This window comes from Motacilla alba, chromosome 2, assembly GCF_015832195.1.
Source record: "Motacilla alba alba isolate MOTALB_02 chromosome 2, Motacilla_alba_V1.0_pri, whole genome shotgun sequence".
NCBI classification, from domain to species: Eukaryota; Metazoa; Chordata; class Aves; order Passeriformes; family Motacillidae; genus Motacilla; species Motacilla alba.
In genome coordinates this window covers 38,199,234-38,224,818 of record NC_052017.1, presented here as the reverse complement: position 1 = coordinate 38,224,818, position 25,585 = coordinate 38,199,234, and the positions used below count along the sequence as shown (strand labels likewise).

The window sequence follows — 25,585 nt, the reverse complement described above, 5'->3', positions numbered from 1 at the left end:
CTGAGTTTGTCTCATTCCAGTCAGGGACCCCACTGGTTTTCTCCACCTCACCTTCTTATGGTCTCTCACAGCCTTCAGTACATGCCAGAGTATCCTTCAGCTGCTCCTTTTTCAAGTCCTTTTTCTCTTGACCTGTTGGCAGCTAGTAATTGCTAGCTCTGCTAGGCACAAACCATTGCTTTTGGTGGAAGAAGGAATAGCTCTTCCAGTCCATCAGAAAATTACAATGGAAACCTGTGTGGACAAGGTTGGGTGCTGCCCACCCACTCTGCTTTCAGTCAGTGACAGCATTTCCTCTGTTCCTCCTTATTTTTTCCTCTGTTCCTAATTCAGCCATATGTTTGTGTTTTGTACATGTAAGTGAAGCTAGCAGGAGGCTTGCCGCTAACTTCAGTGGGGTTGAAATTTAACCCCCTATCTACATTTCTGCTTGTAATATTAAATGAAGGACCTGGAATTTCAGCAGCACTTTTACAGACAGAGAGATGCACACTTGGGTTAAGATCACTCGGGTGAAATTCAAGCCTGTTGCAGTCAATGTGGGAGCTATTTTTTCACTACGCCTCTGTTTAGCCCACACTTGAGAAGAAAACACACACAGACACCAAAGAATTATTTATTTAGAATAAACATTAGTTGAGGGGATTGAATGGTAGAAACTGCTAAATTGTTCGTATCCTTAATCACAATTATAAAAGCTGCCTCCAAAAGGGCATAACATAGAAACAGTATTTTTCCTTTGGTCTTTTTCTCTTTTTCTATAGCAGTCTTCTCAGTAATACTCTTAATGACTTTGAAATGCAGCAACAGTATATTGTAATACTAATTCGAGTACGGAGGAAAAGCTTTTGTTATCAGTATTAACCTTTGTTTATTACTGTGAAAAAGCCACAGTAGCATGTCATGCAGATCTTATTTGAGAATTATGTGTTGAAATTTTTACGTAATTCTTTTGTTTCCACCCTATTCAGATATTCTGTGACTGTTTCTGTGTATTTCATTTTAAAGTGTTTATAAGATTGTTTACAAGGCTTTGTTTGTTTATTGTCTAGTAAGGTAATAGATTCCAAAACTGACTTTTCCTTGGTTCCTCACCGTTATATAGTATTATAAGTAGGGTTAACTTCTGAAAATTCAAATTTTTTCAACTGTCATTGCTGTGCAAATAATTTGGTGCATTTGGTTGCTCTTTTAATTCACTGATTTATCTGCATATTAGATTCTGGCACCAAACTGAAAATGCACTTAAATTTATTAAATTGGCAGTGTTTATTGGGTTTTCTATGTTGCTTTCACATGGTTTCCCTTTCTTTCTCAGGGAAAACAAGAAACAGAGTGAATGAAAAGCCTGTGCAAGAACACAGAGGAAGGTGGTGGCAGTAATATCACTGCAGCCCCTTGGTGCTGAGTCTCACGCCACTGCCCTTCACTGTGGTGCCATTTGGGAACTCAAGAGAACTACAGGTACCTCCTACTGTAAACTGGGCTGGAAGTGATGCAGGTTTGAAGACTTATCTTTCAAGGCAAACTTTCCAGTACACAAATGGGAGGATGCTGAACAGTAGATACACAGCTTTGCTTCAGCATGTTGGTAGAAAGCTAATATTCTGCTCCACAGTAAATTTCCTACAACATCCATTCATTTCTATTTCTAGAACATTAAGTCCCTCTCAATACAGAGGTCCACCTGTAAACTATGTAAACTGCTCTGGGAAGAAGATGGAACACATTCTCTTTTAATGAAAATCACAAATATATATATGTGTGTACATGTACATATTTAGTGCATTTTAGAGAGTTTTAAGTGCTTTTTCAAAGGAATATAAATATATATATATGTATATAAAGACTTAGTTCTAATACTCAGCTCTGAGTAAGGAAACAAACAAGTCTAAGAAGCCAAACAGCCTGTGCAACAAATTTAAGACTCTTCAGTTTTTTTTATTGGAAAGCTTCAGGTGGGTGCTTGTGATTACACAGCAGTCTGGGCACTGCAGCAGATCCTATAAGAAGAAGTGGTTTCACCACTTTTGCAACCTTAATAAAAAGTCATTCTATCACAGAGAAAAAAAAATTCCTATTTTTAAAAAGTGAGGCATGATTCATCTGTGTTTAAGTCACTTTTAAGAATAAACAAAATTTGTGCTTTTAGAGCACCAGTCTCTGCCACTCCGTTGCTGGTAGGATACAGCAAACTGCTGTGCTTCAGCTTGCCTGAACAGCAAACACTGGGGCCTGTGGAACCAGTATGAACTGATTTTACATAAAGGTTTAACTAACCCATGACACGGGAGACAAAATAACTCTCCTGCATGTTTGCAGAGCCTGCTGAATCGTAAAAAATGCAGGCAGTCCGGAAAACACGCCATACCATGAGTTCAGAAATAATTAATGTTTCCCTTCTGATTATATGCTGAATATCAGCAGGCCAGTCAAGGAAGACTATTTATAATATACAGTAGTTGCAAAAAGTTATTTCTTATTTACATGAAATGAAAAAAAGCTAAGTTAATAAGATGGTTAAAAAGGTAAGTTGATCAAGAAACCTTATACTTTTAAACATAAATAGTCAAATAATTTATGAATATGATTGACACCTCAGTCAAAATTCTGAGTTTGGGATGCCTTATTATGGTTAGGCAGTCAGAATTTCACTTTGCAGTGAGTGTCAGCAATTTGTCCTTTTCTCCTCCTCACAAAAGGGATGCTCTTATCAAGTGACTTTCCTGTGGAAGAGGGATGACCAGGCTTTTTGTTTTTGACACTTGTTAAGTAACCTGACGTGTTTTTCCTTTGTTTGTTTGTTTCTGTGGCTCTCATTTCCAAGACATATCCTGTGGACTGTTCAAGTGCACTTCAAAAGTGAGAATTAAGTATATCTGCACAGTGTCTCACTGCATGCTGTCTGTCTGAAATGAAATGAATAAAAGAAATGACTGACTCTTACACTAATTGAGTCCATCCATAACCGTACCAGGTTCGCATTGTTAGCCCTCTTAAAAGCTCCAAAATTTAACCCTATATTGGAGGGCACAGGTGGAGTTTTTTCCACATCCCAGATGTCTATCCTAGTAGAGCACTGGTTTTGGCACAGACAAAAAGTTCTACCCGTGAGGTGTTAATTTTTGTTGTTGGACCAGTGTCAGCCTTCCTATCCTAGAATATGAACAGTTCGAGTATTTTTTCTGGAACAACTGAGCTAATTAAATTTATAGTTTCACAGTATCTCTGACCCTAAGATAATTTGCTTTTGCACTTTTGCCCCCTTATTAGGTTACTTTGTCATAGATTTTATTTGGTTCCAGGAGATATCAGGGACCAGTGAGAAATGGGTGCTCTACAGAGGCAGGGGAGCCTTGACTTTATTCTGGTTGCAGCCTCAATTGAAGAAAGAAGAACGTAAGACATTTCCCTCTCTACAGCAGAAAACCCAGTGATTTGCATAGGCTCTGATCTCATCTGAATGTGGTTTTAGCATGGCTGCTTAAAATATCAATAGACTACTTTTAACTTGGACCTCCCTAAATATCCTCACAGCGGTATTGTTACTGTAACAGAGCACACTCCTACATGATCCTCTTTGGTTAGCCTTAAAAATACTTTAAAACCAGAAAGGAAGAATGGAGTCTTTGTCTATGAATGCTAAAATCTATCTTCATCCATGAGAAGCTGTCGATGATTGCCATGGAAACATTTACTAATTGTCCATGGAGCCTATAAAATAGTAACAAAAAAAGGTAAGATTTGTCAGAAATAACACTCTGTGAGATGTGACCTGAACCAGAAGACTCTGAAAAGACAGAAAGACATGGTGTGGTATAGCAAGGCCTTTTCTTCTCTTGATCCTGCCTTGCACACAGACCATCTTGGTGTCCTACCTAAAGAGACTACATTCCCATTGAATAAGAGTAGTGTCACCATGTCCCTTGATGTCTGTTTACATCTTTCAAAATACAGGGGCTGCTCGACTGAGACTGCAATCAGAAGGCAGGACAGCCATCCACTCTGTATCATAGTTTGAAAGATTTCATAGGTCACATTTCTCACTTTTTTTTTTTTTTTTTTTTTTTTTTTTTTTGTGTAATTCTCTTCCACTCTGTAAAAATGCCATTTTTTGGGTCTAAGTGTTTGCTTCTGGGCTACGTGTGATGCAAACCCAGTCAGAGCTCTCACCCTGTGGAATTTGCAAGGTAATTTAAAAATTCACAGCATATCAATGCAGTAAGGAGGAGAGGCAGGACAAAAGAATACACTCATGTATAACTAGGTTGGTCAAAAGTATACCTCAAGAAGCCTCAATAGTTGGTAGTTGATTTTTGTTTCTGGTTTGTTTGGGTTTTTTTTAATAATCTTGAAGTGCTACTGTTAAAAATCTTGTATTTACCATCAGTTCTCCATTGACCAACCCAAGAGGCACCTCGGCTCTTAAAAAAACACACTAAGGCTCTCTGGATCTTTAAAGTGTTAATCATCAGGTAGCAAACGGATTTCCCCATTCTAAGAGGTACTTTTGTGGCTGCAATGGTTTAAAAAAAGTTACGAATGACAGCAACAATTTTGTTCATCACCAATTCAGACTGCCAGCTATCAGTTGTTATTAACCTAACCTGCTGTGTACTACTCGATTTAAACAATTCTCTACTCATTACATGGGTCATTTAACATGGGCAGAAAATAGAATCAAACACAAGGAGTGGTTGTGCTTTGCCTCTGTCCTCCCATCACAGAGGACTCTGTTCCCTACTGGGTCCCAGTGTGAATCACCAAACAATGTCTTCTCTTAAGAGAAACAGATTCCTTACCCACTAGCAAAACAGTGGAGCTTAGAATTAGTTTCTGCTGAAAGGCTTTCCTCCTTACTGCTCCTGCAGGATTTTATAAGAAGAAATATACCTATATATAATTTGCTTAAAAGGGGATGCCATATGGACTTCTGCCATGTGGGCACTTAGAACATGTATGACAGCATATTACTACAGAAGTATTCTTAAATAAAATTGCCATTTCAACCACCACATGACTAATATTGATTTTAAACCAACGAGGCCCCCTGACAGAACGATAGCAATGGAAATTTTCAGTGTGCTTTGGATCAGAAAGAAGTACTGAAATTGCTTTATATGTTCCTACTGGAAACATCACAAACCCACATTTCTTTACTATCTGAAGACCATATTTTGACACATGAACAGCCGAGCTTTCCTGCAGGTGCAAAAAACCAGATCACTTAGGGGTTTAGTTACTCTCTTAATATCACCTCTTGCAGATTTCATCGGGGATCACATGAAGAGAAAGAGGTAACTAGAAAGGTGAGAGGGAGGTTCATTAGGCTGAAGACAGAAGCAATGGCCAAGGCATAGCTGTGTGAGGATAGGAGCTGTCCAGGTAGCCCACGTTTACTGGATGAGAGCCACTGCACAGCTGAGGGCTTTTCCCTTTCCAAATTTTTTCAACTCTTAAGCCTATGTTCTTTCAGTAACAATACCAGAAAAGTCCATTAAGTGACCTGCATGAGATTTGTTTCTATTTCTTCTTTGTGGATAAATCTTTTCATATGGTGAGTTGGCTGAGGCAAAGCTCATGGCAGAAACTTTGGTCCAGGTGAACTTTATTAGATATTTTCCTCACAGGATCACTGCTGGCTTAGAGGTAACTAGTTTACTCCGAGCTCCAGTTTACAATGTGTGGTGATCTCACCTGGGACTGGTCAGCACATGACCTCAGCAAGCTTGAGTGCATCGTTTTCCATATAAACACTGGATTAATTTTTTTGCCAATGTAGAAAAGGGCACTTGGCCTTGTTCATGTATAATTTTTTCTGTCATGCATAATTTTTCTATTATTTTTTGTATCAACACACTCCAAAAATAATCATCAGAGGAAAACTAAATAGCAAAAAAAGTACTGATATAAACCACACAAATTTCACAGAAGCATTTGATATTCTCTGTTCTGATATATTTTGTTGTATGTTGATGAAATGTTTTATATCAAGGAAAGAAATTAATATCAACACAGTTTTATATCCATGTGCAGCATGCACAGATAAAGCACAAGTGAAATGAGATAAAATATTCTGCTTGATGATAAACATGGAACAAGGCTGTATTGAACAAAGAGATGGCAGAGTTTTTTAATATGAATGCACATCAACAAAAAATGACAGCACAAAGTATTAGATGTTCTGGGGTTGCTACTCATTCACTATCAGAAGAGTTTAGGCAGCCAGACTACTAGACATTAAATGGTTCAAGAGCAATATGCTGAAATTCTGTTCAGCTAGAGACTTAGATCTTCAGTATCCACTCAGACATGTAAAACCATCCGGAAAGGTGAGCTTAAAAATGACTGAGCATGACAGTAAATATAGGGTTAACAAAAATAATATGCAAAACATAATACCAACAAGAAACCTAAAATTCAAGCATTGCTTTAGAATGCAAAAGAGTGCAAGAGATGAGTCAGTCTCAATACCTTGGCAATAATATGCAAGCTAGTGGGGATATCCAGAACGAAATCATGTCACAAATTGGCAAGGCAGCAGCTGCATTTATCTGCTTAAAGAAGATTCAGTCCTTGAAAATCTACAACTTAAAGAACAAGCTGAATATTCAATTCATGTTATTTTCAACTGAACAGATGGATGGGAAAGCTGGAAATCTACCAGAAGTACAGGCAGTCATCTAAGAAGTCTGATAAAACATTTAGAGAACTTAAACTTAGAAAAATAGTAATTTTTTAAATAGGTAACTTTCTAATAAATTTTCCAAAATTTAACAGTATGTATTATCAGATATTAACAACAACAACAACAAAAAGATAGCTGTATCTGTGATATGTGTTGGTAACAAACACAAAGAATGCACAGGGTAAAAGTACATACAGAAGTGTAAGCAAAAAGGGAGAGCTAAAAGGACACACTCTGAAGGACTCCCCACCAATAAGATCATAAAAGCTGCTGTGTATGGACCCCACCTGGCTGTTGCCAGGAGGATCCTGGTGGCCCCCACCAAGGTGAGCTCTAGCACACCTTCCCTTGCCCACCTCCCACAGCAAGGGATCCCAGAGCAGCAGGAAGCCCTGGGTGGCTGCTTGCAAACTGAGGAACCACCACCATCTCAGAAAGTAAGTGTCTGCCTTTTACATGGACTTCTATGAAATACAAGTCATAAAAACTGAGGGTGCTTCTGAGCTCCTTTGAGTTTGTATGACGCAGCAAAGCAGGTGCTCCTGTGTGCTGGATGGAAGGGTAAAAGCACTGCAATGGCTCAAATAAACAATGCTTGCTTGCATCAAGAAGCTGTTTCATCTGATTGCTCTCTCTGCTTGGGGGTTTTTCCAGTAGATTCACCCTACTCAAAATTTTAAGGGCAAAATCTGCAGGAGAACATATCCCTTCTTTGTAGGCAAGTACAGAAAGACAATTCTAGTAAGTTTTATCTGTATACTTAAAAAAAAAAATCATTATGGAAAATAGTGTGACAGTCTAGTAGGAAGCATGAATAGAAAAATTGAAGACTCTGCCCCATATACCTTTTTTCATTACACTGGGCCTTGTCTGCTCTAACATGCTTCCCAGTTCTTCCCAGCTCCAGCCAGTTGCATGTTCCTATCTAGTCCTTCAGGAAAGGGAAATATAAAACTGCATTGATAGTAAAATCCCGTACAGTTCAGACCCATTCTTTTGCTGCTGGACGGATCTATAGAGATTGCACATAAAAGCCCCAGAAACTTAACACATATCTCAGGAAAGGTCTCGAAGACACTCTTCTTTCCTGATGGTCACTGTCCCTCCTTGTGCTCCTGTCCACAGCATCCCTATCAAACATCCAGCTTGCTTCCCTTGACCTGCTATGTTAAGGTGAAGTTTGCCCTTACTTGCCTTCACCTTGCTCATTTGCCACTGATTTTTTGATTTTATTGTCATCACTCCCCTCACCTTCTCTCACTAACAAAGCATGGAACAGCATCTTTTCTTGGCTTACTACAGTCCTAGCCTACAGACATCCTTCTGTACAGAGCAACTGGACTTACAGGACAACTTACGTATCCTTGCTAGCTGAAAATCTCTACGTTTGTATAAAAATGAATAAAGGTAATTCAGTTCATCAGCCCTAGATATTTTAAGGAGCATTCTTTTTTTTCTCTCCAGACGAAGAATGGTCCTTGTCTAGGTCTCTAGAATATGTTGAAACTTTTCTAGACAGCTGATCATTACAATGGGTTCTGAACTTGATAGATCCACAAACATGATATGGGTAGACCCTGTAGCAGTGGGCTGTCAGAACTCAGGACCAAATTCATGTTTGTTTAAATACATAGCACATTTCACCCGGATTAGGAGGACTTTTTTTGAGTAAAATGTACACTTCTCCTTTAGTGAAGACTTGAAAATACTGAACTGTGTAAAGAAGTTATATTTTAATGTATTTCAATATGCTGAACTTAAACAGTTATTTTATTACTTGAAAAGAAAATCCCAACTGGCTTTGTAGGATTGTAATTCACAGGCAACATCTTCTACATATAAGCTGAGCAGAAACGTGATGCAGAAAGCACTGATACACAATCAGCACGTGATATCCCATTTTCAGAGCAGAATCACATTATAGAGTAACTGTGTTCTAGAAGCTTAAATACTAACTGGGATGGAGCTTTAATCCTTTTACTGCCTTTGAACCACTCTCCTGTCTCAGCTGTGATATTATGAGGCTGTCTAGTCAAATTATTTTATCCCCTAGTAGGAGTCATGTAGGTGCTTCTCTTATTTCTACATTTATAATGCAGGCAGCACTGTGATACCTAAACTACGTCCTTGTGTCTTTATATTTCCTTTTATACTTTATCACATGTAAAAATTGTCCGTAGAGACGTGAAAACCAGAAAGAAGCAAGACGTTGAAAACATATAAGCGAAACGGATGTCTATTTTAGCAGCTCCGTAGGTCAGCCTCCACACCTGGCCACTGGAGAACAGCGGTGCGAAGGAAAAAAACTTAAAAAAAAAAAAAAAAAGAAAAAGTAAAAACCCACAACAAATAAACTTCTTTGCAATCTGTAAGACAGACGGTGCCCAGTGTCCACGACGTGTTTGCAAAACCATCTCCAACGAGCCCGGGCGCAGCGGCCGCTCTTACGCAACCCGCTGCTGCCCTGCCGGGCGGCTCTGCGGAGCGCGGCTCGGCGCCGAGCGGCGACAGCCCTGAGCGCCGCCTCGGCACTTCGCTGCTAACCACAGCACCGCTCGCACCGCTCCAGCTCGCCGCAATTAACGCAGTTCGTTCGCCGGCAGTTCTGGCCGTGCAGAAAGGGTGCATTCCCGCGGAGAGCTGGCGCGGCGCGGGGCGGTGGGGCCTCCTCCGCCGAGCGACAGGGACGCTGCAGGTCCCGTCCCCGGCCGAGCCGGCAGAAGTGCTCAGGAGAGGCGTGAGGAGCTCCGGGACCCTGCGCCGCGCGCCATCGCGGCGCGCAGCTCCGCAGCGCTCCCCGCCCGCCGCGCTGCTCGGCCCCGGCGCTGCCCGCCCGCTCCGCTGCTCTCCCCGCCGCCTCCCTCCGCAGGGAGAGCCGCCCGCCCGCCTGCCCGGCCCCCCCGGCCCCGCGTCCCGCAGCCGCCCCCCCGCGGGGTCACCCGGGGACAGCGCCCGCCTCCCGCCGCAGGAAGCGCCGCAGCCGCCCCGGCGCCTCCCGCTCGGCGCTCGCCTGTGGCAGGTGAGACTCGCCGCGTCCCTCCCCGCTCCCCCGGGGCCGCCCCGCACGCTCTCCCCGCCGGCCGAAGGGACGGGGCCGGGGGCAGCTCCCCCGGGCCGGCGTGTGGGGCGGGAAGCCCGAGCGGGGGTTCCGCAGGCAGGCCGGGCGGGGGTCCGGGCCGCGCTCCGGTGCCGGCGCTGGGCCGGGGCGGCCGCGCACCGGCGGGGATGGAGAGGCGCCGGGCGGTAGCGGCGCCGCCGGCCGCCCCCGCAGCCCGGGCCCGGCCTGCCGCCGGGGCGGGGAGGCCCCGGTGTGCCGCCGCCCGGGCAGTGCCGCTCCCTCCCCTCCCCAGACCTGCCGGGGCTCCCCTCCCGGCCCCGGGCTCCCCGCGCCAGCGGGGACCGGGCTAGAGCTCCAAGGGCAGCGTCAGCTGCTGAGTGTCCCCCGGCCCTGCGTTCTGCCAGACGTATTTACTGGCTACACGGGAAGAAAATAGGCTCCAGGAAGGGCTACGTCGTGTTTGCTGCTTCTGCAGAGTTCATCCCACCCCTGGGAACTGCTCAGACCTCGCAGGAGGGGCCGGGCTGCTCCGTAGGGAATTGAGGCGCTTTCCCTGCGCGGCGCGTGTGGGAGCGCTGAGCTCAGCTGGGATGGCAGCATGGGAGATGGCTGGGAAACCCTGGGGAGTTCGGGTCACAGATGGCAGCGGCCGTGTGTTATCATTCCAGACTGCGCTCTGTGACCAGCTGACAAATTGAAACAAGCTGTAAGAACCTCTCTGCGAATGTAGTAAGGCTGTTTGCTAATCGTACTTGTGACTGCAAAGGATCATTTTTTTAATGGGTGCTACTGGCCTCCGACTCGAGTGAAGTCAATACCCCTCATGCAAAAAAACAGAGTTTTGTTGGGTGCTCTGTGGGATGCTTCTGCGGGAGTGATGTAAACAAACTAACACAGAATATTATGTGGAGAAAGGAATATGGAGTAACTTAAGTCCTGCAGCAACAGGTGGCAGAGCTAAGGAGAAGAGAGTGCATGTCCTGGCTCTTCGTCTTGCATGTCTGTCATAGCACAGTCCTGGTCCATTAGGGGTAGGGCTTTGTCTCACCAAAACAGTGGCAAAACACGTGTTGAAGTGAGCGCTGCCGTCGCAGGAGGACGCTCTGCTGAGTCATGCAGCATGGAGCAGTTGTGCCCCGGGGCAATCAGGAGGCGGTGAAAAGCGGAAAGAGCCTCAACAAAAAGCAAGCACTTGCAGAACATATACGATAATCAAATCACAGTTCTTTCCCACGTTAAAGATTTTTCTTTTCCCCCCAAAAGCATACCTCAAAGAAAATACTTCAGGATACTGAGGCACTAAACCAGTGGCAAAGGAAGACAGAGAGATACTGTATACCATTAAAAAAAGTTCACAGAGTCAATCTATGCAGGCAAAGTTGCCAAAAGGGGTAAGACTTGCATAAGAATTTAAAGCACAACAGCATGCTTGGCTACAAAAGCTTAGAGTCTTGGCCTTTCTCATTGAATCAATAAACATAAGCTGTAAATAGACAGATTTAATATAAATTTATACTGAGCAGCTGAGATAAAACTTGAATAGAATAAATGAGAAGGAATTGTTAGGAAAAAGGCTTGGGAAATGGTATCAGGATTTATTAGGGAAATGAAGAAAGACGTATTGTCTCAGATTTAAAGAGGAAAGCTCTTAAAAAATGAGGCCTAGCAGAAAGAAAGAAAGGGAACCTGCTAATACAATACTTTGTTTTCATGGAAAAGGTAGCAATGAAAATGTTTTGAGAAAAAAAAGGGCCAGGAAAAAAAGTTTAAAGAAATGTCTTTGATAATGATGGAAACATGCTGTTAAAAAGAAATTTAAGTTCTCTGGGTAACACAAACATTTTAGAAAGTAATATTGGAGTAATTTTACTAGCTTAAGAGAAACAAACAAAAATGACATAGGATAGTATTACTCAGAAGGAAGCTGAAATTGCAGGAGATAAATTGCATTAATTTTCATCACACAAATTGTCACAATCTGGAGATCAACCCGAGTAAGACACAAAAAGAGAGGCAGCTTGCAGAAAAATTGTGAAAAAGGATTAGGAATAGAGAGTGGGAAACAGAACATAAGTAGATAGTTGAACTGCTACAGGTGTTTCTGGAGACTTTTATATGGGAGGGAAGGATGCCACACTGCTGTCCTAGGGAATTGTGAGCTCATTTTGCTAGGTGGATGTCAGATAAAGCTAGAGCACCAGACCCTGAGATTTTATCTTCTTGGCTCATGAAGATACTCCAGAGAAACCTGAGACATTCTTAAATGTACTACGGGCTGCACTTCCAGAAAAAGGACTAAGCAGGAAAACAGCTAATATAGGATGATGTATCTGCCATGGCAGGGGATGCCAGAAGCAAGGCCAAGAAAGTTAAGGAGGAAGACCCAAAACTCCCTTATAGGGCATTGAAAACCAAAGCTACTTACAGAAAATACAGATTTTATATACACCTGAAAGAAAGACAAAAGATTGTGAGGTGATTTCCTGGAAAGTATTACCAACAAGAAGGGGCAGCTGTGATAAGGGCTGAGGTTCAGCCACTCTTGTACAGCAGCACATACATAACTGTGAGGTATGTTGTGTTGCAGGATGTCCTGCAGACCAGGAACAGCCTAATAGCTATCCTGTACCAAGCTGGGCTTTCTAGGCCATGACAGACCAGCATTTTATGTAAAAAAAGGGGGCAACTAATTTCTTCATCGACCCAAAGGAAATGTGGCATTTTTAGTGGGGTGTTTGACACCGTAACAGGAAAAAAACCAAACCAAATCATGAATAAAAAGGAAGGAAAGCTTTTGTAGAAGGACAAATGTTACAATGTGGTGCAGTTTTGAGAATATAGACAGCTAAAGAAAAGGCATCACATAAATAAAATTAGAGAAAAAACAGTAAAATTCCTGACCTTTCCAGGTCAACAAAGCAATTCAGCCCCATTTGCAATCAGACATAAATAATGGCAGTCATTCTAACAAAAGATATCTTACATTAGGATACATTCTCACACAAACTTTACACTTAGGTCTGACCTTGGCTTTCTGAATATAGACCAGGTTTTTTTTTTATTGTTTTTATGACGTTCTTAACACTTCCATTACAATTATTCCGTTTGCATTTCAAAAAATGTGCTGTGGAAGGGAAAACAATAATATGCTTCCCAATCAGTTCTGTCCCTACAAATTTAGCAAAATGTAAGGGAGAACACATGGAGCCTATGAAACCCAAGGAACCTATGGAACTTAGGCTGAAAGACAGATAGAGATAGGCAGGATCTTCCAAACATTTCCTGGTTTTTCTGTTAATGGACTAATTAATCAATAATGGGAGGAAGAAAAGAATCAGCATAAAACTTTCAACATATTAGCTAAAATGTTGCACTTGTCTGACATGTAGGGGCTATAATTCAAATGAGATATTGGGGCTGCATTATATAAATGGTACTATGAGTTCTGTCCTCTTTTGAGGTGAATTAGAGTTTTAGCCATAGTTAACATATGCTAGGAGGTTTGGTCTAGCTGTTTTTGGAAGACAACAGAACACAAAAGCCACATGGTTACTTCAGAGAGGTGTTTTCCTTTAGGTTTCTAGAGACATGCGCAAGAGAAGCCCTTGACTCTCTTCTGTATGACTAGGTCCTGGTGGTTAACCTTGATCAAAAACATGGTAAAGTAAAACTGTAGGACTTTATCCATCCTCCTGGTGAAGGTAAGGAGATTTGTGTTAAAAGGTTTGATTTCTGAATGACAGGTAACTGTGTCAGACACGAGTCGAGGGAACGTAATACTCGGTGTTGAGATAAACTGCAGAGATCCTGTTTGTAAACTAGCCAGTGGAAAATCAAATGACAAAGAAAACCGAGTAACTAAAATATATAGGAGGACTTTTAGAGGGGTTCTGAGTATCAACATTGTAATTAAAGAGCATTGGAGTGAAAATTTTGCAAATAACTTTTATGACTTTGGCAAAAATATGTCATATAACACTGCCTTCCTAATTTTGGTGGGATAATGACAGGTTAATAAAAAGTAAAAGGGGACTGTAAATAAGTAAGTAAGTAAATAAATGAATAAATAAATAACAAACTAAATAACTAAGTATGGTAAAGTAGGGACCACTGTGTTATGAAGTGGCAGAACAGGTATACGTCAGGAACTGGAAACTCAGACTCTACTTACTATATGTGTGCACATTTTGTTCTCCTCTACTCTGGCCAGGTTATATGGATTTAAGTTCATTTACAGTTTTTTAAAAATTTTAATTACTGGCCATCACAGTAAAGATGAATGAGTTATTTACTGGTTTGAGATATTATAGGAGATGTAGTTAGGTTCTGAGATCTGTCCAGTCCTCTGGGATTTAGATGGATGATCTCATTAGGTTTGGAGTCATGCAGTAAGTCCAGAAATATACAGATGCTAAACATAATGCAAAATCTTAATTATTGTTTGCAGTTAATTAAAATGCTATTTTTGTTTGTTTTGCCTCCCTCTGGCATCTTCAAGTCCTAATTAATTCTTAACTGTGGGTGGTGGGATTAGGACTGGCAGCAAAACACACCTCAAACAGCCCACCAGCACCATAGGGCTGTACGTGCAGAAGCTTTGCCGAAGCAAAGATCACATTCTTGAGAAGTTAGATAAAGGTTGCTATTGTTCTTGCCGCCAAGATTATTTTTATCACATTGTCAACATAGTTGTTAATGTGCAAACATGCAGGTGAGATACAGAACACACAAAACTCATAAAAAAGGCAGAGACATTGCATGCACGTGCAATCAGAGCACTGGAGATGAGATGTACATAAAAATGCTGAAGGGGAGCAAGTGTTCGCTTGACAGATTAAGGAGCTGGCTGGCACTGTTCCTTGTGGTGAACTGCCTGGTGACATTTATGGCACTGATAAATAAAATTTGTGAGCAAATATCATTAATTGATGTAGTTCAAGGAGTGGCTGTTTGGCACGTTTCTATGGAGGTGGTAATTCAGGTGCATAACTAGAGCAATACTGAGGGGTATTGGGTTTTGTTTTGGTTTATTTTTTTCTATAATATTGCAGTTGTTTCAGAGTACAATGAGATTTTTTGGCTTAGAAGTGCTGCTGTAATTGGTTTCTGGGACTTTCTTGATTTGACCTAATTGGACATTTTGAAAGGTTGCCAAAGTACAGGGAAGGATTTTGCCAGTTTTCCAGCAATGATTAATAAAGTTCATTTGGAGGATCAATTAGAGGTTCAGAAAGAAGATTTTGCATCAGAATTTTTATAAAACCAGTTAATTCTATTTTATTAGTGGACATTTTCAATGTTGAATGATGAAAAATGGTGCTATAGTAAACAGTAAAGGCACTTTTTTTTTTGAGATCATTGCCTCCCTTCAGGTTATTATCATGGTATTTCAGTAATTCTGTAATCAGGGTGGGGAAGCACTTTAATTCTGGTTTGTAGCGATACTTTTGGCAAAATTCAAATTGTTGTTTTAAAAAAATCATTAGACTATTAAAGAGTTGTTTAAACCGGTAAGATTTCCTGAAATGTTTATTTCCTTTTCACAGTGCTTGAAGTGTAAGTAGCAGCTTTCTAAAAGTCTTTAGAAAGAATAAGTAACTGCTCTTGGTGTGTCTGAAGACCTAGTGAATTTAAAGACAAGAAGTGATATGTTTGGAGGAAGGAAAAGCCGGTAGGTAGTGTATGCCATCATCAGTTTCTAATCATCCCAGCTCCTCCCCAAGTTCTCGTTTTCATAAAGATAATTTAAAAGCAACATGCAAGTGGTTCATCCTGTCTCTGTGCATTTATAATTTGTTTGTTTCCCTGGTACACAAGCATAGATTTGGTGGATTGTTTTTTCTACAGTCAGAGGACGGACTAGGGTGGATAAGTTAACAAGCAGGAGGTTCCTGCATGTTGGAATTAGCAACTTATCTGTCTCATCCATTGCTTGTTTGTTCATGTTTTGCTTAATCAGATGTATCCTAAAGAAATGAGATACCCAGCTATTATGGTAGTGCCAGTTTCTAATTTGTTCCAGGAGTTCATAGCCGTGGGTCTGAGCGCATCAGGAAGGACCTGTGGGTGTGTAGGTGTTTCCATTCTACTTCTTATTGTATTTGGGTCATAAGTAAGTTTTTAATCTTCACGTTATTGGGTTTCAGCTGACCGGGTATCTAAAAAAAAGTGTAGCACTGCTATGCTATGCTATGCATAGCTATGCCATGAGTTGCTATATTTACTCTTTAGAAGTCAAGCAAGAGCTTTTACTGAGGCACTTCCCTCTGCAAAGCTTTATGCACAGCAGGTAACACTGCCACTCTGATGCAGTGCTTGAAGGTCACTTGAAAAGCCAGAGTTTGGCTAAAGTGGGACTCTTCCTTCCTTCTTCTTCCTTCCTACAGAGAGATTTTTCAAGCTGGCCTCCAAAGTACCTTCTGGAATTCCTTACAGGTCAGGTTTTCTAGGGGAAGGAACTGCTTCTTTTGCAGATACTATTAGCATAAATATCGCAACATAAAGCCCATTATCACACTCAGAGGACGCTTTCCTCTTGTATGTCGGGCAAACTGAGTTTAATTTGGCATTTACTGAAATATGACTGTTGTAAATCTACCAGCACTGCATATTACACTGAGCAGGTATATCTACTATACTATGTGCTACACATGGGGCAAAAAAATGGCAACTCTTTCTAAACTAATAAAATTATAGCGCTATCCATTATAGCATTTCTGCTAGCACCAGGGTAATATTTCTGTTCCAGTCCTCTCAAGAGAATTTAGGAACCAAAATACTTCCATGAAAATACTTTGTGCATATTTCCAAAATCTTCCAGAAATTCAGCTATGAATGGATTCAGGATGAAGATGGTAAAGTATCTCATTTGTTGCATGTATTGGGCCTGCTAAAATAAAGCTTAGCAAAATACTGCTAAAGCAAGAGTGGAGGATGAATGGGAAGATTATAGAGTATTATTTTATATGTTTCTGCTTACTGAAATGAGTAGATGACCTCATCTCCAGAGTAGAGATAGCAGGCTTCTACTCTCTGTTCTGAACTTAGTAGAAAGGTAGAATCTCAATTCCTAGATTTTGTTATTTTTACTCTGAGGTGGAGGTTGTTTCCCAGCATGTCTATGTTTCTTGCTCCCTTTTCCATAGTAATGATTGCTTATGAAGAACAAGTTGGTTTAGAATAGGACGAGCTGCACGATCCCTCAATTAATACACCCACCCACCTGGTTGTTGAGCTCCATATGGTCTTGGATTAGGAATGAGAGAACTTGCAAAGCTCTTGCTTCTGTCAGGCCTCCAAAATCAAGACTCTCCCGAGTGTGTTTTAGCTTTGCCTCAGAGTAACCCAGTTATAATTATTCCAACTGAAGGAGCCTTTCCAAGCCCTAATCTTTTAACTGAAACCACTGCGGTTTGGGACAAGGGATCTGGTTTCAATAGGACCTCTACACATCTTCCCACTCCACCTTCTCTCCCAGCTGTGTTCACTCTTCATTTGATTCTTCTCAAAAGAGATGTCCTTTGTCCACTGCTGAAAGGGAACTGTGTGGCAAGCCTTTGGTGCTGCCACAACCACTTCAAACTAGAGGCTTTTCTGCAGGCCAGTTAAATGCTACTTCTTCTTGCCTGATGGGCTGTCCTTACTAGTATGCTCCTTGACCATCCCATTTGGTATCATGGAAAAACTACAGATTTGAGCTACTGAAACCTGTCATTTGTCATCTACTTTTTGCATTAAGATGAATATATTAATGTGAAGTTGCTTCTGAAACGCATTTTTGGAAAATGTAAACTAGGTCCACTATCATGAAATTTGGAGCCATGACTCATTAAAAAAATCATCACAGGTGGCACTAGGACAAGAATGGTCTTGATGATCTGTTTAGAGAATAAGAAGAATGAACTACTGGTTTTGTTTACTCCAGTAGCCCAACTAGTCCAGTTGCCCTTGGCTGATGAGTAAAGGATGCTTGCAAAAAGACTGGAAGAAATAGAAAAAGTGTAGGATTTCCTAACTTCTGGCAGTCAGAGGATATGGGAATTTCCTAAACCAGAAATTTCACTGGATTGCATCATCGTGTTTATTGGCCATTGATGGACTTGTCAACCATAAATTGTCTGATCTGTTTTGAACTTTCTTGAACTTCCGCATCATCCTTTGATAACAGTCCAAATAGCCTTTTTTAGTAAAATAGCTTTTGCAATAAAAAGGAGAACATACACAAATTCCTGTTTAGTCTGGAAGCTGGCTTCTGTCTAGGAGAGCTGAAACCTATTTTTCCCAATACTTTCTTGCTGCAATTTAAAAACACAGATCTTAAAAATAATTTTTTGAAAATAATTTAATCTTACTGTTTTCTTTCAGTTCAGATTTTTTTTTTCTGTGTTCATTTGGTTTTGTGGACTGAGCACTAATTTCCTGTGTCATGTGCAACCCTGCATAACTTGAAAAAAACTCCCTGCTGTGTTTTTTCATGACAGATCGAAAATGGATATGAACTGTGCGTTGGAGGTTAGAGTGTGCCTCCAGATTTGTTTCTCTCTCTTTTGCTTTCCTTCTTGTTATTTATTTATCTTTCCTATTTGTCTCAATTTTCATTAATTTCTCTTCTGTTCTCACACATCCGTTCTGGTTCCCCTTAATTCTGGTGGTAGGATGGAATTGGATCTATGTGCAAAAGCAAAGTATTATTACATTAGGTTATTTTTATATTCCCCAGAAATCTTGCAACAGACATATATTACACTGTATTGGAAAATGGAAAATGAAGAAGAAAAGAAAGAGTATATAATACTACTGGTTTATTTTCCTTTTTTCTTTTTTTAGGAAATGGATATTTGCCCCAGACAAAGATTAGAGGATGTTGGCCAAATACCTTCAGTTAACACCAAAATTTTTTGAAGTGTTTTATGGCATTTAGAGAAGATTGGCCTCAGTTAGCATTAATAATAAATGGAAATTAATCTAAAGTCATTGTAGTCACGTACTGTCCATCAGTTTTGTTGTGTGTTTAAGCACTGCTGATCCTTAATTTAAAGAGGGACTCACACAGGATGCTTTCCTGCTGTGCTGACTCACTCCTGGTAGTCTAAAAATGAAAAGGGCTATGTATGCTTCCTGATTTTCACATTCCTTTTAACACTTTTAAAACAAAATGTTTTGGATTTTTTTTGTCTGCCAAAAGGTGAAGTATTCATTTAATCAGTAGACTGGGGTAATTTTGAAACTGCTTTACTGTGATTGTTTTCATCTTTAATCACCATGTCCTCATGCACTGTAGTACTCAGGAAGTAAGAGGCCTGGGAAATTGCAAAGAAAACCCGTATGGCTTGTAAGACCCTTCAGAAAGTGATTAGAGGGTCCCCTGCCCACCAGATAATGTGTGCTAGGTGGTCAAGTGATTCAGCTTAGCTCATGTTTCATTGCCCATGCTCTCTGCCTGCTTGTGTACAAACAAATTAAAAATGGAACATGTGAAGTGTGTAGTACTTCTGGGAAAAACGTGAAGTCATTTGCATCAGAACCGATGTGCCAAACAACCACTCTAAAATCAAAGATCTGTAAGCAAAACAAACCAACTAGTAACAGGGAAATCTGGTAGCTCATGTCAGATGCAAAATGTCCATTACCCGTAGAGAGCCCAAAGAAACTAAAGCTCTCCTCTGCCTGCCCAGCCCTGAGGTGTGAAAGCCAGACAAAAATTACTTAGGAGGAAAAGTAAATTGAGAGCAATAAAGGATAAAAAGCTGAAATCCACCAAGGAACCAAGCTAAGTTGTTGTGTTAAAATGCAAAAGAAAGAATATTATTTCATTGACAAGAGCCTTATGCCCTGAAAGGTGTACAGATTCCCTTCCAGCTCATCTCAGAGCTGGACGCATCCTAGGCACTCCTGGACCAGCTATTAGGCATTTGATGAGGTCAGTGTTAGGTCGCTTTTTGATTGAGGGGAAGTTTTTGGCTCCTGCATTTGTGAACAAAGTCATGGGCTGTGCATAACTGTTGCAGTGGGAAATTGTGCCTGTACGTGACCTGAACTTTGCCTCTCAGAGAGGAGGAAAACGCTGCCATTACTGTCCTGGTACAAACTATGTGCTGCCTCCCTCTGCTCCTCCCTCCCTCTTTAGTGTCCGCTCCAGGTCAGGCAGCACAGATACTGCAGGGTCTCAGAGGCTCTTTGACATGTCCTGCAGTTGTACTGAACCCTTATTCCAGGCATAAGAAAAGCATTTATGTGAATGCATGGTAGTCACAGCACATCCCTGAAACTCAAAGAGGACCTTTCCTTCTGCCAGACAGGAGTGGTGTTTCAGGCACTGGGGTGGGACATTGATAGTGAAAGTTGCAGAGGGCTTAGGGTCCTGGATTCCCCAAATCTGGGGACTTACTGTTCATATGCAAATATCATCTTCTGCCTAAGCAGATGGAAGAGAAACTGTGGTGATGTGAGGACCCAGGAGCATCTGTCCTCATGCAAAGGTGCCTAGAGGAACACTTCAAAATACTTTGGCGTATCTATTCCAAAAGATGCAGGGAATTGGAATCAGAATATAGGAGGAAGTTGTACCTCTCCAATATCCACAAATATTTGCTCTTGCCATCAGTGAATGGTGTTATGTGTCAGTTGCATTTGATGGGGATGATGACACATTTTAAGGCTCCCATTCTCACCGTCACATGGTCTTGTGTTCCTGCATTTTAGTCATTTCAGAGCAGTGCATCATCACCCCACTGGCTCATGCTGCGCTCTGTGTTTAGCAGCACATATTTATGACATGGGGACTGAAGAATGAAGTCTAACTCAAGTCCTTAACTAACCCGTAAGTGAGGGATTAACTGCCTACTGCAATCTTTTACTAAATATTAATCACTTAACATTATTTTCATTTTTTTGAAAAGTCTTTTGCTGCCTTAGTATGTCAACACACAACTGGGTTTGAAATCACGGCGTTAGAGGGACTGCTGATACACTGCTGTTGTTAGCCTGCCAAGGGACCTGTTGTGTTACTTTCTGGGTGAAGGAAGAAGTACATGTGGATGGGCTACAGCTATCAAGATTTGCTCTTGCTTTACAAACCTGTCTTCCTGGCTGTGGTAGAGTTAAAAAAATAATTACAAGTTTTTCAAAGGATCACCCACATACACATGGTATGAGAGCTCTTTTCTTTGTTGGTTTCATTTTATTTGTACATGACTCACTCTTGGCAAAATGAGTGAGCCTCATGAGCCTGTAAAAATTCTGTTTGGATTAAATGATTTGCATTAAATGATTTATAGCTGCAAGAAGGCTTTAATATTCCTGTAATTCCTTAAGGAAAAACAAACTGATCTTATTCTTTCAAGTAGCTATTGCTTTCACGCCTGTTACTTCAGACGCCATCTTACTCGCTCAAGCTGATAGCTGCTAATGAGACTCTGGGTACTTCTTCCTTGCTTTCCCTGCCTCATGAATTAGAGATGGGTGGTGGGGATGTACTGTCATCTTTTTCTGAGAACATTCTTCTGTGTGTGACTGAAGGCCAGGCAGCCTCCCAGACCTGCTTGCCTTGCTAAGAGCAAGGAGCAGCATTTGTGCTGGCCTAAGGTGGGGTGATCATGTTTCTGAGACCCAATTTACCCCGTTTTTTTAGCCCAGAGGCCCATCAGTCTTCATTTTCCTGTCAGAGCCGGTGTGCTGGTTACAGCCACCTCATTCCTGACTACTGCATGGATCAGCTGTCAGCTGCCCTCACACCCTGACCCCTTGGTTCCCCAAGCTCAGAGATGTGGGGGCAAGGGGAGAGCCCTTACTGGGCATCCGTGCAGAGAGGGGACCGCCAGCTGCCAGCAGCCACCGAGGCTGCCCACACCCTTGGGATAGAGGCCTCGCAGCAGGGTGTGCCTGGTCAAAGCCCATGGGAAAAGCATGCGAGTCAACAGCGGGACAATCCAGCCGGATGCGGGACGTGCCATCAACAAGCCCTTTAACTTCGTGTTTGCACAGTGCCGCGGCTGCCCTGGCTGCCCACTCCAGAGGCTGAGGCGCGGTACAGTTGTTAGCGGGGGCCGCTGCCTTCGGCCTCAGACCACGGGGAACCCTCCTCCTTTCCCGTGCCCATGTCCCTCTGACAGGACGACCCGCGGTCACGGGATTTTAATACTCGAAGCAGAAAAGCGCCGCTGTCCCCGCGCAGCGGCTCCCCCGCCGCCCGCAGCCGCTCGCCGCGCCCGCACCTCTCCGCCCGAGCCCCCGGGGCGAAGCGGTCACCGGCGGCGCCCCGGGGCCCGCCCTGCCGGGCACCGCCCGCGGGGCCGCGGCGCAGCTGGGGGGATCCCGGCTCCAGCGGCGCTACAAGTGGCCGCCGGGGGCGGTTTCGGCTCCGGCTCCGCCGCGGTTTCCCTCCGCCCCGCGTCCGCCTACCGGCGACCCTCTCCGCGGCGCGGAGGGGCCGCGGGGCGCGTTGCGTAACGCGGCGCTGGGCTCCGCTCCGCCGCGCGTCGCTCGGGGCGGCGGGAGGCGCGGCGAGGCGGGTCGGGTCGCCGCGGCCGGAGGTGAGCGGTGGCGGCGGGGCGGGCGGGGCCGGGCCGGGCCGGGCCGGGCCGGGGGGGCGCAGCGCGGCGCGGCGTGTGCGCGGCCCCGCGGGAGGCGGCGGCGCAGGCGGGGGGAATCCAGGTCACGTCCGCAGCCAGACGGCGGCTGGCGGGAGGGACGCGGCGAGAGGCACCGCACCGCACCGCACCGCGCCCGGGCGGGCGGCGAGCGGCGCGGGGCAGGCGCGCCGCTGCGCTCCGCCGGTAAGTCCCGCGAGTCACCGGACTGCCGCTCGGTGGGCAGCGAGCCCGACCGCGGGCGTGGGCGAGCAGGGGGTGCCGGCTCCGCAGGTTGGCGTCCCGGAGCGCCCCCGGGGAGCTGCGGGGCGAGCGCGGGGGAGCCGAGCCGCGCTCCCCGGCCGCTCACTATATTTAGCCGTCACCGGTGGGGAGAGCGGCGGCAGCGGCGCGCAAACGCTGCCGGGGACAGAGCCCCGCCGGGCCGTCGGGGCGCCGCCCGCCCGCCCGCAGCAGCATCCGGGGGTGGCGGGGGGCGAGCGGCGGCGGGGCCCGGCGGGGAGGGCAGGGAGGGAGCCGCGGCACCGCCGGTATTCATCACCGCGGGGGTCGGCGGGGCCGGGCGGGGGGAGCGGCGGCGTGTGCGGCTGCTGGCGCTTCCTGATTTATTTATGTTTGCAGCTTAGGTGGTATTTCCCCGTTAAGAGTTTACCCATTGAAGTTTTTTCCTATTTGACTTTCTAAAGCGGCGGCGACAAGAACGACAGAAATCCGCGAAGTTAAAAAGCCAAATGTGTTAATTGTTAACTGAATATAGACGAGGAAGGCTTGTAGTGGGTGGATTGATCAGGCAGAGTACGAGTAAAAAGGAAAAGGCAAAATTGACAGCGAGGTGCCGATAGGAAGGAAAGGTCGCACCTGTTCCGGTGAGTAGTAGGAGCCCCATAGCCCCGTAGTCCCCCGAAACCTTGTTTACCCTCCCGTGGTCCGGATGGAGGAAGGCGAAATACAGGTTAAAAATGCTGTAATAAATACCAGGTCTGACCAGGAAGGCAAATGGGACATTTTTTTGTACAGTATAAGCCGTGTCCTCTTTAGTATTTTGACACAAAATTCGTGCATTCAAACTGAGCCATCTGCTAGTTACAGTAACATATTTAGTGTTTATTTACAAAACTTAGTCTGTCGTAAATGTATGCTTGCATAATTGATAGACTGGATATTTTTATAAAAAATGGTTTGTTTTCCTTTTACAGTTCAGTACTACTTGTGTGTTGAGACAATTTTCTAGATTTTCTGGTTCCTGTTTTCCCTTCTGAATAAACATTTGAGAAGAAAAACCAAAGCAACACTGCAAAGGGTTTGCTCTTTTACAAGAAATTTCTGTAATAACAAGGTAATTTTCAGGAGATTTTACCATAATCAATGCAGTTGCATTGGTTAATTGCATTGCCTCACAGAGAGGTTTGAGTTCTGTCCCTTAGTTTGAACTCTAAATACCACAGCTATCTGAATGTGTAGCCATTTTTAAACTGAAGAATCTGGAGGAAATCACTGGAAAGTATAGCCCTTCGCTTTCTCATAGAACAGCTGTTTAAGGTGCAATAACAACAAAAGTTTTGTGGAACTGTGTTTGCCTACTTCCTTCCTGACAAGGCTTTTTTTCTTTTCTGCCAACTGGCATGAAATCACCCTTCATATTAGTCCCAGGACCCTTAAATTAGTCTCAGCCTTCTTCCAGTTTATTTGAATTGGTGACCTTTGGATGAGCTGGTGTGTTCCATTGTTACTTGCTAATGATGGAATAATCTAGTCCTGACGTACCAGTTGTGAAACCGAGGGCATTGCTGCTGGATGGAAATTCAAATGTCTTATGGCTCCATGGTGGAAAAGGCAGGATTTAGCTGTGGTTTTCATCTGCTTTTAACTCTGTGGACTCTGATTTCCAGAACTGAAAGGGCTCAAACCAAAGTCTGTTAGAGTTGATGGAAAATCTGCCATTGATTTTTACTGGTTTTGGATAAAGTCTTGTATGAGCTGGTGTTGAGCACATCATGGCTACTCCAAATTGTTCGGTACTTTTGAAATTCTTTGCATATCCAAGTCATTATGTAAAGTCAATTTTTTTGTGTGCTGTCTCTTTCTTTGTGAGAATGTTCTTTTGCTTTGTAGAAAGTGATGGTGTTTTTATTTGCTCTCTTACATGCTACAGCATTAATTTTATTGTCTGATCATTTCCTATTATGTGAGGATGACATAGGTGATTTTGGAAAAATTGAAAGTGCTTTTGCTGAAGGCTGCTTACACTGAAGACAGGTTTCTTCAGGTATTTTTCAAAGACCTTGCAGGAGTGGGACAGCTTATGTCATAAGACATGCTTTCTCTGATGTCCATGTTGTACTTCCCTTGTCCAGTATATATGGTTGGTTGCTGTCTTTTGTGTTTTTGGGGTTTTTTTCTTACAAATGTGAAGGGGATAGAGTTGTTAGTGATAACAAATACTGGTGTTCTGTGAAGAAGCTTGCAGAATAACACATACCTGTGGTAGGTGTACGTCCTCTCCTGGCTTCCCTGTTGTTGATGATGAGCAGGATTTTTCCTCTTGGCTATATGTAAAACCCCAGCCAAGAGAAAGTAGGGAGGAGAAGGACTGCTAAACTTAAATCATGGAAGTTTGTCAGAGTTTATTGTCTAGTGTAGCGTGTCTTGAAATTTGATTCCATTTGGAAGGGAGTCAAGGGATGAAACCTCAAAAAAACCCACCTGATTTGAGGCAGGACGTCCTCCAGCAAGAATCTCGTTTGCCACCGGAAGGGTGAGACCAGGAATTTTGGCTCCTTGGAAAAGGAAATTCTGGAGCTCATTATCTCTCCACCATCATATTCTGGTTTACTGATTTGGGGTTTGCTTGTTACTTAAAGTTGAAGAAGCCAAAAGAGACGTGCATGTGAAAGAAGCTCAGGTAAATAGGCTGAGATGAGGGAAGGCAGGCGAAACACAATTACTGTGAGCCCTCATACCTTGGATTTCCTTCTAGGACTTGGAAAGTGCTAATTTTCCCAGCCAAACTAATTTGCTCTTAAATGAGAGATGGTTGTCGTGGCAGAAATCAGAGCTGTACTGCAAGGTGCAGGATAGCAGTGCATTTTCTCCATCTTGTCCTCTTTCCTGTGGGATTTCCAAAACGCATGAGAATCTGGCCTCTGGAGGAAAGGTGGAGATACTGCTGGGGCACTCTCCACCTACCTGCAGGGACTGAAGGAGCACATTCATGCCTTGGATTTGCAGAGATTATGCCAGGATTTAAATGTG

At 43.3% G+C, this 25,585-nt stretch overlaps 1 protein-coding gene across 5 annotated transcripts in view; it reads left to right on the top strand.

Annotated features, from left to right (window-relative positions):
• The first annotated feature begins 9,681 nt into the window (after positions 1 to 9,681).
• Positions 9,682 to 25,585, top strand: part of THRB (thyroid hormone receptor beta) — a 169,213-nt gene continuing 153,309 nt past the window's right edge. For 2 of the 5 annotated variants that reach the window (XM_038130078.1, XM_038130074.1), the window contains exon 1: positions 22,006 to 22,276. The gene's annotated coding sequence lies outside the window, so the exon portion shown is untranslated. Of the gene's footprint in view, positions 9,708 to 22,005; positions 22,277 to 22,315; positions 22,520 to 25,585 lie in introns of those variants that run through there. The other 3 variants (XM_038130079.1, XM_038130075.1, XM_038130080.1) reach the window with 2 other exon arrangements.